General features: G+C 48.4%; 1 long non-coding RNA gene across 1 annotated transcript; it reads left to right on the top strand.

Annotated features, from left to right (window-relative positions):
* Nucleotides 1-7,681: 7,681 nt before the first annotated feature.
* LOC140691016 (uncharacterized) lies at nucleotides 7,682-11,776 on the top strand. The gene is made up of 3 exons (XR_012066466.1): nucleotides 7,682-7,917; nucleotides 8,602-8,674; nucleotides 11,427-11,776. It is a non-coding gene; the product is annotated as an uncharacterized lncRNA (long non-coding RNA).
* Nucleotides 11,777-18,760: the final 6,984 nt, after the last annotated feature.

The following is an 18,760-nucleotide window of genomic DNA, read 5'->3' on the forward strand; positions in this document are numbered from 1 at the left end:
AGTGGGAAGATGGGCCCTTGGACAATATCCCCAATTTACAGATGTGCAAACTGAGGCTCAGAGCAGGCAAATGGCTTGCTCAGCATCTCACAGTGAGCTAGCCTGTCAATGATTCAGCTAAGATAGTCTGCCCACCCACTATGCCCAGGCACTGAGGGAGGTACTAAAGATACAGATGTGAATAGAAAAGACATGATGGGCACTTTGATGGAGCTCGCAGTCTCGGAGTTGGGGAGGCAGAGAGCTTTGAGTGAGAAAAGAGATAACGGGGCAACTTCGGGTATAGCTACCTGCCGAGAAGGAAATGAAGCAGGACGATGGGGTCAACAGGGCTGGGGGTGGTGGGCTATTATTAGAGCGGGGCAGTTCCTAGCCCTCTCTGAAGACTCTGGGAAGCAAGGGAGTGGAAGCATATCTCTGAGACCCACTGAGGTCTTCGGAGGCAGGAATTATACTGATTGAGACCCCAGCACTCAGCACGAGACCTGGCTCACAGCCGATGCTCGGGCTGGGGGGAGATGAGTGAGCAGAGGGTTTCCATTGTTATTAACAAAGCTCTGTTCATCCCTTCCTGCACCCCCTCATCAGAACTTCCCTTGAAACCCGGCTCTGGGCTTGGTGATTTTCTCACGGCAATAACCCATTAATGCCAGCTAATGTGGAACCCCGGCCAGGGGCATGATTGTCTAACCAGGTCACATACATCCCAGGACCCCCTTCTGGTCCTTCTGCCTTTGGTCTCACTTTCGAAACTGTCCCCAGACAGCAGCCAGAAGGATGCTTTAAAAACACCCAGTGATATGTCACTCTGCTGCACAAAATCTTTCAAGGCGCCTGCTGCTCTGAGAGCCAGGTAGGAGGTCCTGCCCACGGGGTCACTGCTTCCTTACCAGCCTCGCCTTGCACTACCTCTGCCCTCACCTGCTACCAGCTGCCTGGACTGAAAGCCTCACCCCCAGCTCCTCTCTCACACTCACGCCTTTGAACACACCGTTTCCTCCTCCTGGAATGGCTGCTCCTCCCCCTGTTATCCTGTTTGGCACCTCCTCTACCCTGTGAGCTGCTGCTTAAATATCAAAACTCACATCGCCTTCTCCAAGAAGCCTTCCCTGATTTCCAGGGAGTGTTTATTGCTTATTCTGAGTTCCCCCACTGCCTGAGCTTCCCTCATTATAGCACCCACACTGACTGGCTCATAATCATCGGTTTCTATATCTGTTTCTCGCCTTCAAAATGTGAAAATGGGAACGTCTCATTTACTTCTTACCCCAGCACCTCACAGAGGACCCAGCATAGAGGTACCAGTAATAATTGTAAGTGAAACTCACTATTTTGCTCATCCATCATGGTAGATTGTTTGCAAAAAGACTCAATTCTGTGCTCTCTCTGGATTCATACCCTTTGCAATGTGACTCTGTACCTCTTCCATCAAAGGATGAGACTTCAGCCCACCTCCAGAGTCTGGACTGGCCATGGAATCTGCTCTGACCAATACAACGTGGAGGGAGTGACATCATGCCAGTTTTAAGCTTGGGCCTTAAGAAGCACTGTAGCTTCCATTCTCTCTCCTTATAACCCTGCCAGCCCCCAGGCAAGCAAGTCCAGGTTGGCTGGCTGGAGGGCACAGGACAAGTAACTGACTCACCTCCGTCACGCAGGCAACTGCCAGTTAACCACGAACATGGAAGTGAGGCCAATCTACACCAGCCTGCCACCAACCACCTCATCAGTTTACCTGAGCAAGTCCAGCTGGGATCAGCCAAGCCTGGCTCAGATCAGCAGAACTATCCAGATAACCCATGAGCAAAACAAACAAACAAAAAATGTGGACTGGTATATGCTCCTAAGACTAGGTTGCTTTTTATTACACAGCAGCATCATGGCAGTGGATAGCTGATACATTCATTGACCAGGCTGTTCTCCCATGTTCAGCCCTGGGAGTAGCACACCACCAATCCAAATCACTCCTGGAAACTGTCTCCCAAACAAAGGACGCAAAATATCAGGGTCTCTTCAACATGGGTCAAAGCACAAATCCCATAGCTGTCGCTGGTGGAGCAGGTGGAAAGTGACCCCCAGCTGACCAAGTGACCTATTGTCACAGGTGGGTTGGAGGAACCAAGCCCCAGAGAACTTCCAGAAAAATCTCACAGTCTGGCAAGAGCCTCGGCCAGAATGCTGAACTCCATCTGGGGAATAAAGCCAGACACATCACTCTTTTGGACAAGCAATTTTTTTTTGCATAATTGACAATTCTTGGCATATTCTCCCCTTCTCTGCGCACAGCCCTCGTTTCATGTCACTCATGAACGTACCAGACACTCTGAGGTGACTTCCCTTGAAAAGAGACCGTCAAAGAGACCTCTGGCTCCTTACCTTTAAATATTCCACTTGTTATAAATTCCCTGAGGAGTCTTCTCAGCTCCAAGTATCAGGGGAACAGAAAAGGAGAGAGAAGCGAGGAAAAAAAAAACACATTCTCAGAACAGTTCTTTGTACTTGAGATTCTTTGGTTTGTATTAAAATATTCTCATCTTCCCCATAATTTATGAGCACTCCTGGTACTGAGAGGGTTCGCTTTGTCCCTGATCCTCCATTCTAGGAATAAAACTAACAGTGTCAGAGCAGACATCTCCAGGAGGGAGGGGTAACAGTCCAGACACTTCTGGAGCGTCTGATGTGAGTGGTCAGGGAAAGGCTCGGCAGAGTCATTTTCTGACCCCTTTTATCAGAGAGGAGACCCAGCTGTAGGCACATCCCCACCCATGATCTCATTGATCTCAGCTCAACAGTCCTACCTTTTCTCAGAGCAAGACAGTGAGACTCCTAGGGTTGAAGTGTCTTCTCAAAAGCCCGAGCTGACCAACGAGTGGCCTTGAATTGAAATCCAGATGTTGCTGACAACCCAGTGCTCCTACCAGCCAACAATACTATCCAGAGGAGGGGTGATCAGGGGAGGCTGCCTGGAAGAGGCAAACCTTAAACTGAGCTGCCAGAGTCCCAGCTAGCTGTGTTCTCTGGTGGCAGGGATGCAGCTGTCCTCACACACTCGGTTCTCTACAACACCCTGAAGGGGGCACGATCCCTAATTCATTCAACATCATTTTTTAAAATACATGGATCTGCTTTTTTCTTCTCTAACATAAAAATCTCTGCTTTTCCCACCCCTGTGCCGGCTGAGCAAAATTTAATCTCCTGAGCATGGTACTCAAAGTTCTTTTTTTTCATTCTAAATTTTTTTTTATTGAAGTACAGTCAATTACATGTGTCTATCTCTGGTGTAGAGCACAATATCCCAGTCATGCATGTACCTACATACATTCGTTTTTACTTTTTTTCCGTTAAAGATTGTTACAAGATATTTCAAAGTTCTTAATTTTCCCCAACCTACCTTTTCATCTTTCCACCCCCGTTACCACAACATACACACACACACACACACACACACACACACACACACACACCTTCAAAGATATCTCATGTGCTAGTCAAACAACACTTCCCCTCTGGATACAGACTTCCACTTCTGCATCACCACAAAACCAAGAACCACAAGAGCAGCAGTCTTTTCCTGGTCCTTGGACTGCAGAACACACTGATGTCTCCGGTACATCCCAGCTGGAACACTGCACGGAAGTCTGAATGTTCCCAGACAGGATGGAGAGTTGAAACCCTGATGAAGAAGCACAGAGGCTGTGACACCCTAAGGATACACCTGCCAGGGAGTAGGGAAACTGACAGAGTTCCAGTGACTCTTTATCCCACTTTCCCACCTAAGGCGTCCCCACCTGCTGCCTGCTCACCAGGCCAAGTTGCAGGGTGGAAGATAGGATGCTAAGGTCTGATTCCCTCCCTCCACCCAGCTCGCTGCTTGCCCTATGAGCTCCCAAGCACATCCATTCCCCTCTGGGTCTCAGTGATTTTTAAGAACCACTCCATCGTCTGAGAGACAGCACATGGGATTTGGAACGCAGCAGGCACTAACATTTACCAGCTGGTAACTTTGTGCAAGTGTCTACGGACACCACTCCAAGCCTCAATTCCCCCATCAGAGAGGTGAGGGTATTAATACTACCTCCCTCACAGTGTGGTTTAAATTTAAACATATTTTTTTTTTAAATAAAGTGCTCAGCACAGTGTCTGGCACCCAGCAAATATTCATTAAATGGTTACTATCAGTGCTGTGCTGGTAAACCAGCTCCAGGTGGGGGAGTGAGGGAGTAGAGGAGCACTGATTTCTAACACCGGCCAATTTCCATGGTGCAAATATTCCCATTACGACTGATTTCAAGCTGGTGAATTAACAACTAGCTTCCAAAAACTTCTGAATATTGAACAGTTAGCTCTAGTGAAGCAGGGTCAGCCAGCCCCAGCACCACGGGGTCATCTATTATTGTTGTTAATATTATTATTACTATTTAGCCAAGCGGCTTTATTTTTGGTTATTTTTCCCCCCTTCATAAATCTACATGAGATTTCACTTCCACATTGGATGCTGCAGGTTAAAAATAGGTTGAAAGTCATCAAAGCCAATGATCTGGTAAGATCTCCTCCAGCTCTAAACAACATCCCAGGAGTTCAACGCCCAAGTCCTCCCCCTTGGAGACAATCCCCCAGACGCCCTCCAAGGAATGGAATCCCACCCCATGCCCTTTTCCCTCATAGCCCGCCAAGGGCAAGTCAGAAAATGCACCCCAAAAGAGGGGAACAAACAGACTCAAAAAGAAGATTCTTCCCTGACATTCTGGCTGTGTGGCCTCAGACAAGTCATCCGACCTCTCTGAGCCTCAGTTTCCTCATCTGGCTCACAGAGACCCTATGAAGGGCTAAGGAGATAATGCATATGGAACATATTTGAAACGCCCATCACAGAGTCATGTCCATAAAACGAAGCTTTGATTAAGAACACTCCTAACAGTACAAGCACCAGGTCCGGGGCCCCTGCCCCTCTGCAGAGGGTGTGTGGACTCCGGGGTCCCCTCCAAGTTGTGCCGGCAGCACCGCAGAGCTGGGCCCTTGGAGCTGAGCCTCCCCACGTGCTTCCCGCACCACCGCCTCACTTCCACCCCCGTTCCAGGGCTAATTTACTTATTTCCCTATGAATCCTCGAAGTCTAGCCAGTTGTGGAGTGGCTGGATGGATTTTTTAATTAATTGACAGGTAATCAATGAAGAAGTGACTGTTTGGGCCTTGTCTGGGTGGGGAGCCATTCGGCGGTGGGAAACAAATGGATGGCTTCGGGCAGCAAGGTGGGTGGGGTGGGCGCTTTATTGAGTTCTGGTTGGGCTGTGGCTACTAAGACCCGGGAGGCCCAGCACCTGCCATGGAAGGCAGGGTGGAGAAGCGACAGGAGGTCAACATGCTCACCTAGAATCCAGGGGACCTGAGTTCAGGCCCCAACACCCCCACTTACCAGCTGTGTGGCCTTGGACCAGTCACTGCACCTCTCTGAGCCTCAGTTGCCTTTGAGGGTTGCTGCGAGGTTGCAATTCTGACACATGCCACCTCGTAGATGAGCCCCGAAAGCATTATGCTAAGTGACGTAAGCCAGACACAGAGGGGCACGTATTGCACGATTCCATTTCTATGCAGTAACTAGAATCAGCAGATTCGTAGAGACAGAATGCTTCCAGGGACCAAGGGAGGATGGAGGGGAGGGTCACTGCTTAGTGGTTATAGAGTTTCTGTCTGGGATGATGAAAAAGTTTTGAAGGTAGACAGTGGTGATGGTTACACAACTTTGTGAATGTACTTAAAGCTATTAAATCATATACCTAAAAATGGATAAATGGTCAATTTTATGTTATGTACATTTTACCACAATAAACAAAAAGGATAAAAATATGGCATGCCATGTGCTAGCACTGCCTGGCTTCTAGAAATTGCTCACTGAACATGCATCATCATTATTATCACTATTACTTGTAAATCACTGGGGTCAAGCGACATGTTCACAGATGTGGTAGACTGCAAAATCTGACCGAAACTCCTTCCCATCCCAAATGCACGCCTTTTACAAACGGATTTTGCAGCTCTCATCAAGAAATGGGGTCTATTTTTCCCTCTACCCCTCGAATCTGGGCCTCGTTTGGCCAATGCATTAGCTTCCCATGACTGCTGTGAGTAAATTATCACAAACTTAGTGGATGTAAATAATGTTTAATCTTACATTTCTGGGAGTCAGATGTCTGAAGTGAGCCTTAAGGGCTAACGTCAAGGTGTCAGGAAGTCTGGTGCCTTCTGGACATCTTAAGGGGACAGTTCATGTTCTTCCCTTTTTCAGCTTCTGGTGGCCACCTGCATTCCTTGGCTTGTGGCCCCTTCCTCCATCTTCAGAGTCCATTGTTCTAATCTCTGCTTCCATCATCACCACACCTTCCTCTCTTCTGAGATCCCTCTGCTTCCCACTTATAAAGGTCACTGTGATGAGGTTGGGTCCACCCCAGAATTCAGGATAATCTGCCATCTCAAGATCCTTCACTTAATCACACCTGCCAAGTCCCTTTTGCCATGTAATACAGTTAGAGGTTCTGGAGATTAGGACGTGGACATCTGAGGAGGGGGTGGGGAGCATTATTCAGTCCACCACAACCAGTGAGACTTTAGCAAATGTCACACAGGTAGAGGCTTGAGGAGGGCTTGTGCACAGGGCTGGCCCTCTCTTGCTATACTGGGAACCCTTCACCACCAAGAGCTCATGCCCAAGCTAGCCTGCTGGGACATGAGAGACACATGGCCCAGTCCCCCGAGCCAACAGCCAGCCGCCCCTCAACAGTGGACTTGCCCTGCAGACCAGCAGCTATGACCAACTCTTTTGTGAGCCCAGCTCGGATCAGACAGAGAACCTTCCAGCAGAGCGCAGCTCTAAAGGCCAGCCCACAGCATCGTGAGCCAATTACATTGTTCTTGGTTTCACATAGCTACTGGGTGTCACATAGTTTGTTACATAGCAGAAGCTAACGGAATCACCAGGCAAAGGTTTTTGGGAAGGTGGGGGAAGAAAACATTTAAACACCTACTGTATAAAAGCATATTTCTCATCTAATCTCATTGAACCCTCATGAATTCCTCACAGGAAGATATTAATTGTACCCATATTATAGGTAAAGAAACTGAGGCTCAGACAGGAGAAGCCATTGGCTTAAGACCACATAGCTAGGAGTTAGCAGAACTGGGTGTCGACCTCTGGCCGGCCTGACCCCAAAGCCATTGGTCTTCCAACAGCCCCGCTCTGCTCTAAAATCACGCAGAGTCAGCATGTTTATCTGACTGGCTCACTCTTCTCCAGGCACCTTTCCAACGGACTCCTACTGCACGCCCTCACATCACCCACCTGGCCACCCTGCCATTCACTGGGCAGTTATTTGTTGAGGCAGGAGAGCACAACAGTGGAGCATTCAGATGTTGGTATCAGAGTCAAATTCCAGCTCTGTCTCTTCCCAGCTGTGTGACCTAGGACAAGTTAATTCACCTCTCTGAGCCTCAGCTTCCTTGTCCATAATATGGGGGACATGATAACATCTACTTCACTGACTGCTTTGCAGATGAAATGGGGAAAGGCATGGAAAGCCTTTATGATGGTGCCTGCCATGCAGTATGTGTCCAGGAAATGCTAGCTGTTGTAACAATTGCCTTTGTTCTTGACAGCCACAGTCCCGGCACTGGAGCAGTCCCTGTAAGACCATGAAGCTGCCAATCTCTACTCGGCAGGGGCCTCCTCCTGACTAAACTGAATAGTACTGAATCATTTCAGAACCTGCTTCCTTCACCTGCTGCTTTTTCTGGACACTGGGAAGACATCGCAAAGCAATAGAGAGAAGAGCAAATCCTCGATCAGGACGTCAGAGTCCCAGCTCTGCCCCCAGCGCTAAGACCCTTCTCTCGTCCAGTCCTCAGTTTTCCCATCTGTACCATGAGGTGATGAATTTCCAGGCTGTTCCATTTCTTTCTGCCATTCCGTCATCTTCGGATCGCCAGCTGTTTATCCCCGTTCTGCCTAATCTGACATTAGAACGAGCCTCCCCCAAAATACATTTGATGCCGAGCAAGTTTTGATAATCCAAGGAATTCTGCTGTTTATTGATGATGTCCTCCCGCCCACTTCTGCAGCCACGGATAAATCTGCATTAGGGCTTGGATTCGAAAAGAGGAGAAAAAAAAAAAAAAGAAAGAAAGCAAGAAAGAGGGCTGTCTTTGAAGTGAATGACATGAATTATTTCGACCTAACTTACTAATTAAGACCTCATTAGCAGCCCAAATTTGTGATAGATCAGCAGAGGACTTGGCACAATGGTTTAATTTAATGATTTCTTGCATTACTTTGTTAATCATCTTTAGTCTGATTTAATTTATGCCAATGTGACTGTCCTAATTTCTAATTAAGGCATTGATGGCGGGGACGGCCGCCCTAGCAGAAGAATTTCAATCAGGGCTGATACAAAAGCAGATATTCGGTTTTAAGGCCTGTGAGATGGCAATTTGCTAAGCCTTCTGCTTATTGTTTTATTCCCCTGGAAAGGTTGGGGAGGGTCTAGTCTTCGCCTGGGGCAGATGGTTTCTCACTAATCACAGACCTTTACCATCATCGATTTTTTTTTAAAGGCTCTGAAAAAGACCTTGGCGATTAACCAGACGAACCTCCTCATTTCGCAGAAGGCAACAGGGGCCAGAGAGGGTGAGTGGCTCACCCAAGGTCACACAGCAAGTTAGAAAGACGGCAGTGGGGAGACCCCAGGCATGCGCTGTCCTCCACGGCCACCCACGTGGCAGGCCCCAGGCAGCAGCAGAGGCTTTCCACTGGAGTTGCAATTGACTGGAATTTGGGTCAGTGAATTGAAGGGGGCATAATAATTCCAATAACTCCCAGTATTTGAGGACCAGGCTCTGAGCCTGAAATCTGATGCTCAATTTTTCTCAACTCCACAAACCAACCCTACACATGGGTAGGATAGTGCCCGCCCTTCCATTTTACAGATGAGGAAACAGAGGCTCAGAGAGGTAGAATGCCTTCCCAGGGACCCACAGCAAAGGAGTGGAATTTGAACCCAGATCTGTCTGATTCCCAAGTCCATGCTATTACCACTGCTCTGACTGCCTCCCCAGGTCACCATCGGATATCTGCAGTAATTTGTATCAGTATTATAGCTAATGTGTATTTAGGATTTACCATGTGCCAAGGGCTGTGCTAAGCCCCTCAAGTGAGAATCCCATTGGATCCTCAGGACATCTTGTGAAGAAGGCATCATTCTTATGTCCAGTTATATGTAGAGAAGCCAAGGATCAGAGAGGTTACATGAACTGCCCGAGGTTGCACAGCAAGATGGCAGTGCCCAAACACTGAATCAACCCCAACTGCCTCTAACTCTAAAAATTCCTATATCCCACCTCTGTCCTGAGCGTTTTGGAGCTAGGCTGAGCTATAATGTCTGGGCTTTGCCTACCCAGAGCACTAGAATATGCCTTCGGGCTCCTTTCGTGATGACAAAGGCAGCCTGAGCCTTGGGAAGAGCAGAAAGCCATGTCAAGGCCCAGGATTCCCATGTTTGCATCCTAGTTCTGCCACCGATTTGCCAATCCTGTCTCCTCCCCGGGCTTCAGTTTCCCACTCTGCAAAATGAGGGCGCTGGAAAAGTGGTCCTCCAACATGGCTGCACATTGGAACCACCAGGGGTTACCCCCACCCCGAAAAGAAACTCATGTCAACACCCCACCCCAGACCTGATGAGTCAGAACCTCTGGGGACAAGGTCCAGGACTCTGGATGGAGACCAGCATCCTTGAGAGTCTGATACACTCTAACATTTGAGAACCACCAGACTAAATGAGTCGTACCGGCCCCTCTAACCCTGATATGACCAAAAATACACTCCTGACTTTGCTACTCAAGCTGTTTCATCCCATACCCTCTTCTCTAGCACAGGAAATGGTACCTAGATGCTCAGCTCAAACACTGGAAGCATCCTTGGCTCCTCTCTCCCTGTCTCCCCATCTCTAATCCATCAGCGTACCCTGTCAACTTGACCTCCACACAAATCCAGAACCGTCAACCTCTCTCCCTCCCCCATCCCGCCCTTAATGACTGCACCTGCCGCCTCCCTGTTTCTCCGTGGCCATCCTGGCCCCCTGCAGTCCATTCTCCTCCCAGCACCCTAGTGGCCTTGGCAAAATAAAAATCTATCTCCCTCTCCTGAATCCGGCCCAAGGGATTCCCATCACACCTAGAATTAGACTCAAGCTCCTTCTCTTGGTCTGTGAGGTCCTTCATGATTTGGTGCCCCCTCCTCTGTCATTACCCCACTCCTAGCACTCTCTGCCCCACCAGCATTCAGTCTGTTATTTAAACGAGTTAAGCTCACTCTAACCTCAGAGTCTTTGCACCTGCTGCCCACTCTGCCTGGGAGTCCGTGCTCTGGGCTCTTTCACTGGCTAGCTCCTTGTCCTCCTCCCCGACTTTCCAATCTAAAGGCACCCTGCCCAGGGCATCCCCCACCCCAGCAGCCTGCCTTATTCCCTTCCTAGCATGTATCACTATTGGAAATTGTCTCATTTTTCTTTTGTCCATTGTCTCGCCGTGATGTTGTGATATAATAAGAAATATATATTTGGTCTTTGTTCCCAGTTCCTGGCACGGAGCTCCTAAAACCCTTGGAATTTCCTGAGTGACAGGGGTGAGAGGAATCGCTTTTGTTATTCATAATAAGTCCCTTTCAACTACAGTGAATTTATGTTAATGAGGTGACTTTTGGAAAATCTCTCAGGATGGAGGCTGGTTGCCAGGGGAACCAACCATGTGATCAGAGGGCTGGAACTTTCAGTCCTGTCCCCTAACTTCAGGGGAGGTGAGCGGGGCTGGAGATTGAGTTCAATCACCAGTGGCCAGTGACTGAACCATGCCTAGGTAATGAAGCCTCCGTAAAAACCCAAAACGGCAGTCTGGATGGCTTTGAGGCTGGTGAGCACATAGAGGTACTGGGAGGGTGGCGCACCCAGAAAGGCCAAGGAAGCTTCACGCCCCTTCCCATGTACCTTATCCTACGCATCTCTTCCAGTTGGCTGTTCCTGAGTTGTAGCCTTCATAATAAATAACAGTAAGTAAAGCATCTTCGTGAGTTCTGTGAGGTGTTCCAGCAAATTACTGAACCCAAGGAGGGGACTGTGGGAATCCTCAACATATGGCTGGTCAATCAGGCGGGCCAGTCAGTGGGACTGAGTCCCCAGCCAGTGGGGTCTGCACTAACCCCAGGTCGTTAGTGTCGGAACTGAATGGGAGGACACCCAGCTGGAGAATTGGTTGGTGCAGGGAAGAACCCACACCCTTGGTGTCGGAAGCGAAGTACGTCGTAGAAGAAAAACTGCTTTTTCCTTTTAGTTGGTACGCATAGTAACAGCGGAGAAAAAGAGTTTATTTTTTAATTTTATCCCCACTAGAATGTCATCGCCATGGGAGCAGGATCCCTACCGGTCTGGTGCACCCCAGTGTCCCCAGGGTGCAGTGCCTGACACACAGCATGCACCCCAGAAGTGCCCATCAGGTGAACAAATGAAGGATGACATCTGTGCTCCTGGAAGAGCTGGCACCTGCACCCCAGTCCTTGGCGATGTCCCAGAAGAGGAACCCTTAAGAGAGGACGTCCTGGGGACCATTAGTGCTCAGGACAGCCTCAGTCCACAAGGAGGGAAACTGACCACAGCTTTCAGTGACTCCCCTTTCCTGGCGATCCAGGCTCCCTATGCCCTTGAGTGCAATCCTAGAGAATTAAAAAGTTTGAAAGAAAGTGCATCTGCTAATGGGCAACATTTATGTTAGTCAATAGAGATTTATTTAATGCAATAAATGACATAATTGGACTTTTATTTCCATAATATATTTTTCCAAGATAACTAATATTTTGAGTACCCGTGGCCTGCTGATGTCTCCTGAATGCACATATTTCCTGTATTATTACTCTTGTATAAAACTGACATTTAAACAGTTTAATAAATGAGCAGTTGTTTGACTTGTATCAGTTTCAATACATTCCGGGATATTAATAAAATATATTTCATAAGCCAGCTCAATAGACCATGCCATAAAAATTCAATGATTTATTAGCGATACACTTGCTATTAGTTGGGACAGATACTCAAAATGCCATTAGGGTTAAAATAATAATCAATCAAACTAATTAGATCCTATTTTTCATACGCAAATATAATTAAGCATACATTTCTCCGTAACTTTAAAGAGAATTATTGAAACTCAGCCTCGTATGAAGAGCCCCTCACTTGAGTTAATGAAATGACAGTGTCTCAAGTTGGATATGCAAACAAAATTGATGAACCATTCAGGCTTTGAGGATCACAGGGAGGTGGGACAGGAGAGGAGGGGCTAAGAAGAGGACCACCCTGTACACCTGAGTCTCTTCCTACTGACGCTGATTAGAAGAAAGTTTCAAGACTCCAAGTAGGCAAGGATAACATTCATTAGGGCACCACGGGCAAGAACATGGGCTCTGAACTCACACTGCTGCCTTCAAACCCTAGCTTCCCCAGTAGAGCGGACCTTGGGTGAGTTAGCTTCCCTCTGTGCCCCAGTTTCTCCATCTATAAAATGGGAGTGATGATGATGTCAGCACAATGAGGTTTCCTGGAAGGAGTGAATGTGTGCCTCGCCCACAGCAAGCACTCAGTGAACATTAGCTGTTTTTATCCAGAAGCCCCAAGCCCTCCAGCCTTCTCTGCAAGACCTCTCAGCCACTCACTGGCTGGGTGACCCTGGGAAAGTCTACATCTCTCTCTCTCTGTGTCTGCTCGCAAGTATGGACAGTCAGGGAATTAGGCTAGATGATTCAGGCAATCAGAGCTAAGAAGGAGGAGGCTGAGGAGGTTAAAGAATGCACACCCCTAATCATCCTTTTCTGAAGTCTCTGTTTGGGTCTAACTCACAAAGCCAAGTTGTGCCCAAGGAATGGAGACAAAGGGGCCAAGGAAACCAGAACCAATCAGGGCAGAAAGGCAGAGCATCGAGGAATGGTCTCTTCAAAGGAACAGCAGGAGAAGAACCTAGATTTCCTCTGGCTCTGACCTAGATGCTTGGCGTATTAGCGCAGGCCAGTGTCAGCAAATGATTTCTGTAAAAGACCAGACAGTAGATATTTTAGGCTTTGCAGGTCATACAGTTTGTCATGACTACTCAACTCTACTGCTACGGCCTGAAAGCAGCCACAGGCTATGTTTCAACAAAACTTAATTTACAGACACAGGTGACAGAAGGGTTGAAGGGTTCATAGATTACAGTAATGTCAGCTGAGGTAAAAAACAAACCCTGAAATGTGCAATGGCTTAACCATGGTAGAGGTCTATTTCTAGCTCTTGTAAAGTCTGCTGTAAACATTCCTGGTTGGGCAACTCTCTAGGGTGACTTTCCTCCAAGAGGCATTAGAGACCCAGGTTCTTGCCATATTGTGGCTCCTCCATCCTCAGCTCCAGGGCTCCCAGCTCTCCTGACTGATCTGAATTAAATCAGCAGTGAAAGAGCACTCAGGTTCACATCAGGGAGGATTTATGGACCACGTCTGGGTGTGGAGCCCGTCACCTCTACTCACATTTGACTAGAACTTGGTCTCACGGCCACCGTGAGAGAGGCTGGGAGATGGACCTAAGCTGTGTCTCCTGGAGGAAGATGAAATAGATTTGTGGAAGAGCTAGTAACCTCTGCCACAGGTGAGAAAAGAACTTCAACTTGTCTGGATGTAATGGGATATTTTCACCATCTCCATTCTGTCTTTTTCCTTATGGTTGCTCTCCGGACAAGTAGCATAATTATTCTATTGGGGGTGCTTCCCCTAAGACATCTGGGATTACCTGCCCATCCCCTATTTTCCACATTCCCTCCCCATGTTTACCCATAAGAACCTCCCCTGTACCTGCCTCTCCTCCTGGGCAGGCTGTGTCCTCCTTGTCCGTCTGACTCACCCCTGTGCCCGTCTTCACATTGGCCACATGAGAGATTCTCAATAAAAAGTATTTAATGTGTGAACAGATGAATCTAAGGTGAGTTCTGATGATCAAGCACATGTAAAATTGGGTTAAAATAACAAAATAATTAAAAAGAGGCAAAGAAATGGATGTGGCATATCTCTGGAAGAAAGCCCATGAACATCCAGGAGAAAAGAAAATCTAGAAAATTCAGGAGAAAGCTCAAAGCTCAATGTAGCCAACAGCTGCAGCCAGCCAGCCTGAAAGAACATGCAAGAATGAACCGTGTGCATGTGCATGTGTGTGTCCGCGTGTACGCACGTGTGTGCGTGTACGTGTGTGGGTTATGTTGATCCCTTTGTCTGAGATAAGAGCTCATGAGTCAGACTCTAACTTGGTCTGCTTTTCCAGCCCTTTCTTTCCTCCTCAGGTTGGAACACGCAGAGGGCTCTGGAGAGGAAGAAGGTAATTATGCCCAATGGGTAGAGAGCAACCTCAGCATTTTTGGCAAAAAGGCTGTGGGCCCTCCAAGGGACATCCGTGGCCAGAAGCCTGGCTCCCGCCACAAGATGTATTTCCAGCCTCAGGGAGGAAGAGGAATGAGATGGTTGGGGCTTCTGCGGCAACAGCCTTTTTTTAAAAAATCACCTCGAAATTAAATTAAATGCTATTAAATTAGCAAAAGTGCCAGGGGATCCTGGGAAGAAAGGTACGCAGATAAATGGCCCAGGCTGGGCATCTGAAAATCACAGAGATGTCAGATGCTGGGGCTGGAGGGGGCTCCAGAAGTCCCCCTGGTTGTCTGGCTGCGAACCATGCTCTGAATTCAGACTGCCCGGGGAGTTTACACCAAAGCACAGAGCAGGGCACTCGCCCTTGAAGAGAATCTGACTCTGCAGGTCTGCACGGAATAGGGCTTTGCCCCTCAGGAAAACTCCGAGAGGGTGATTCTGACACACACACACACCCAGTTTCAAAGCATGGCTGTGCCCCAACGCCTTTGTTTGCAGAGAAGAGAGAGAAAGACTTGCCAGGTTCCCCCAACAAGTTACTGGTACAGGGCAGAGAGAGATCAGAGGTTTTTCAGCCTCCATTCCGGAGGAAGGAGATTTGGGAGGAACCCAAGGGAGGAGAGCAGGGTGTCTAGAGCAAGAGGGGCTTTCCCATTCTCTGACCCTCCCCAACACGTTCAGCAAGTGTGCACCGCACAGCCGCTCTGGTCCAGGGGCCACACCAGGCACCAGGGACCCAGCTATGGCAACATGTTCAACAAAATGATTTCAGCTGCTGATAAACGCTCTGACGGAAACGAAACAGGAGGATGAGGGAGTGACACGAGGGAGGCCACTTTAGCTAAGGCCGTCAAGACAGCTGCTTGTGGGCAATGGACAAGTAAATTCAAAGATGAGAAACAAGGTTCAGGGGTCAGCACTTGGGGGTGGGGGTGGGAACCTCAGAGTCGGGGTCCAGTGGAGACCTCCCCTGAAAAAGCAATCTTTGAGCTAAAAATAAAAGGATGAATCAGAGTCCACTGGGGAGAGAAGGGGCAGGGGAGAATTTCCATTCATTCATTCAACCTTTTAGCAAATCCCTGAAGACCTACTGTGCACCATGCGCTAGGCTAAGCGATAAAATTCAGCTGTGATCATGACAGCACGTGCCAGCTTTCAAAGAGGTCGGCAGACACTGAACAAGGAATTACGATAAAGCTGGGCTTAGCAACCTCGCCACTGTGGACATCTGGGGCCGGGTCATTCTTTGCGATGGGGACCGTCCTATGCACGGCAGTAGCATCGCTGGCCTCCACCCACCAGATGCCAGGAGGACCTCCCAGTTGTGACAACCAGAAACACCTCCAGACATTGCCACGTATTCACTGGGGGTAAATCACCCCCAACAGCACGTAGAACCCCTGTACTGAAATGTCATGAGAGAGAGGGAACAGTAACATAATACGTGATATTTTTAAGAGGAGGTGGGAAATTCAGAGAGTTTTGAGAGGACCCTACCTAATCCAGACCCTAAAATACTCCCAGCTCAGAGAGCACAGAGGTCTGGGGCACATTTCTGCAAACTCAAACCCCTCATTTTAGCAAAAAATCACCCGTGTCCCTTTAACACCCAAAGGGAGAAGCCAGACAGAAAAGACTGGGGGGACAAGGTGGGTGGAGGGAGCCAAGGGACACTTGCAAGGCGATTCTATTTTGAAAGGCGATGCTGTTTCCTCCCATCGGGGTTTAAAACCACCTCTCCCAGCTGGGTCTCAGCATATCTGCCCACGCGGCTCAGAAAGGGTTAACCCGCAATGTTTATTTATGAACTTGGCCTATTACTGTAGCATAATTTGAATACAGTGCCTATGAGGTTTTTTATTGCCTGCTATAATTTCATTTTTAAAGCTCTCCCTATGCCATACTTTAAAAATGATATCTCAAACAAGAAATAAATTCTGTTTTGCAGCTGTGTTAACTATATTTACCCATGGGACACACTATTTTGTCCTTGACACAAACCCGCCGGGATTTCACTGAGAATTGCTCTGGCAGCTCACTCGCGCGCTCTCTCTCTCTCCTCCCCCCCACCCCCCACCCCCACGCAGGAGAGCACTGATGCTCTTCCCAGAGACGCTCCACAGCGCCCCACCACAGCCCAAGGAGACCTGAGTCAGGGACAAAGGACACGCTGGGAAGCTTCTGGTCCAAGAGTGGCCCCAGCCCCTCGGCAGCTGGCTGTGTGCACGTGGCCACACCCCTGGGCCCTTCTGAGCAGGCGGACTATTGTCACTAGCCCATGCCTGCGCCTCCTTACCCCACCTTGGCAACAGCTGGAAGCCCGGGGACTCTCTCCCTCCTCCTCTCCCGCACTCCTGGAGTCTGGGATGGAGTTTAGATAATTTCTCCGTCTGCAGAATAATGGTTCAGGGAACCTAAGTCAGCCAGCTTCCACAATGTGAAGCTTTTCTTTTTCCCTTTCCCCTTGAAAAATATTGCAGGGTCCAACTGACAGTAACAATAGCTTACATTTCTTGAGTGCTTCCTCTTTGCAGGATGCTGTGCTAAGACCAGACAGCAGCATGTCCAAGGATGGCAACAGCCTTTGAAGGATGTGTGACTCTCCCCGTTTTGCAGATGAGGCAACAGAGGCTCAGGGAGTCGGAGGGAATGTTCACCCGGGTTAGCTCGGGAGGGTTGGGGGGAGGTCAGGAGGAGAGGCTATATGAGGTACCATCCTCAGCCCTGCACCCCCAAGTGGCCCACGTTAGCTCGTCAAATGAGCGCCTGTCCCCAGCAAGACCAGAAGTAATGAGACCAGGAGGGCAAGCTTTGATGGAAGAGAAAATAGTGTGGGAGACTGGGCAGCCTGTTGGATGCAGATACCTGAGCGCAGAAAGGCATCAATTAATCAGGTGGAGAATAGGGTGGGTGGGGAAGAGGAGGGAGAGCCCAGAGATAGCCAAATTCTTGGCTGTGTGCCCTTGGGCAAGTGACCACACCTCTCTGAGCCTCAGTTCCAATTTCTTATATGACACACTGCAACCTACCCTTCTTAGCACTTCAACATTGCAGAGACACAAAAACTCCAGATTGGGTGGCAGGCAGCCCAGAGTTCAAGTGCTGGTTCTGTGCTGTAAAACCACTCCTGGCTCTGTGATCCAAGCAAGAGACCTCTGCAAGTCAGTTTCCCCATCCTTAAAATGGGGACAGATTCACTGTAGTTTCTAGTGTCTATTACTTATTACAATTTATTGAACACTTATTATTTTGATGGACACACAGGCTGGCTGCAGAAAGACAGGGGAGGGGGAGAAAGAAAGAGAGAGAGAGAGAGAGAGAGCCAAGGAGAGGAAATCTCAGGTATAAAGACATGTTGGAGTTAAAGAGACCTGTGTTCTGATCTTCAGTTTGTTATTTACTTATTAGTTACGAGAGCTTGGACAAGTTCCTTAGCCTGAGCCCCACCTTCCTCGTCTGTAGACTGGAGATGTAAATGCCTTCATCCGACAGTTGCTTTGGATTAAAGATAACTCATGCAAAGCACTTGGCATATAGTACAGGTGTGATCAATGGTACCTTCTATTTTGATGCAAGGTGGCTCGGCACACCTGGTGATTGAGAACATGGTCTTTGAAGCATTAAGATCTTAGTCCCACCAGTAGTGACTTCCAGAATCCAAATCTCACTTTCCTCATCAGGAAAATGGAAATGATAATCTCTCCTTCATAGGAATGTTAGGTGGGAGGATAGACAATAATCTCGCATGCTTCTGGCATGGCCAAGAGAGCAACAGGCACAGACCAGTGCTGGTCCCAGGAAGAGGAGAGAGCCATGTGGACAGAATCCAGCCTGGACGAGCCATGCCGCCATCCCCAACGACTCAAGCAAGTACAGCCAAGATCAGCAGATGCACCCAGATGAGCCCAGTCTAAATGAACCAACCCTCAACCACCCCACAAATCCGGGAGAATAAATTAGTGAAGCCACCAAGTTTGGGCTGGTTTGTTATGCAGCATCATTGAGTCCATAGCAAACTGATACAGGGGAATTCAATCCCACAAAGTAACACCTACAGATTCATCGATACAGCTACTTTTTATTAAGCACAACTCTGTCAGACCCTGTATTAAGCACCTTGCCTGTTTTACCTTACTGGATCTTTACACCAACCACAAGAGGAAGGTATAATATTACCACCATTTGAAGACAAAGGAACTGAGGCTCATAGAGGTGTGGTCACTCACTCAAGGGCACACAGCTAAGAAGAAGTCAAATTTGGATTAAAAACACAATCTGTCTGACTCCAGAGCC

Source organism: Vicugna pacos, chromosome 32 (assembly GCF_048564905.1).
Source record: "Vicugna pacos chromosome 32, VicPac4, whole genome shotgun sequence".
Taxonomy (NCBI): domain Eukaryota; kingdom Metazoa; phylum Chordata; class Mammalia; order Artiodactyla; family Camelidae; genus Vicugna; species Vicugna pacos.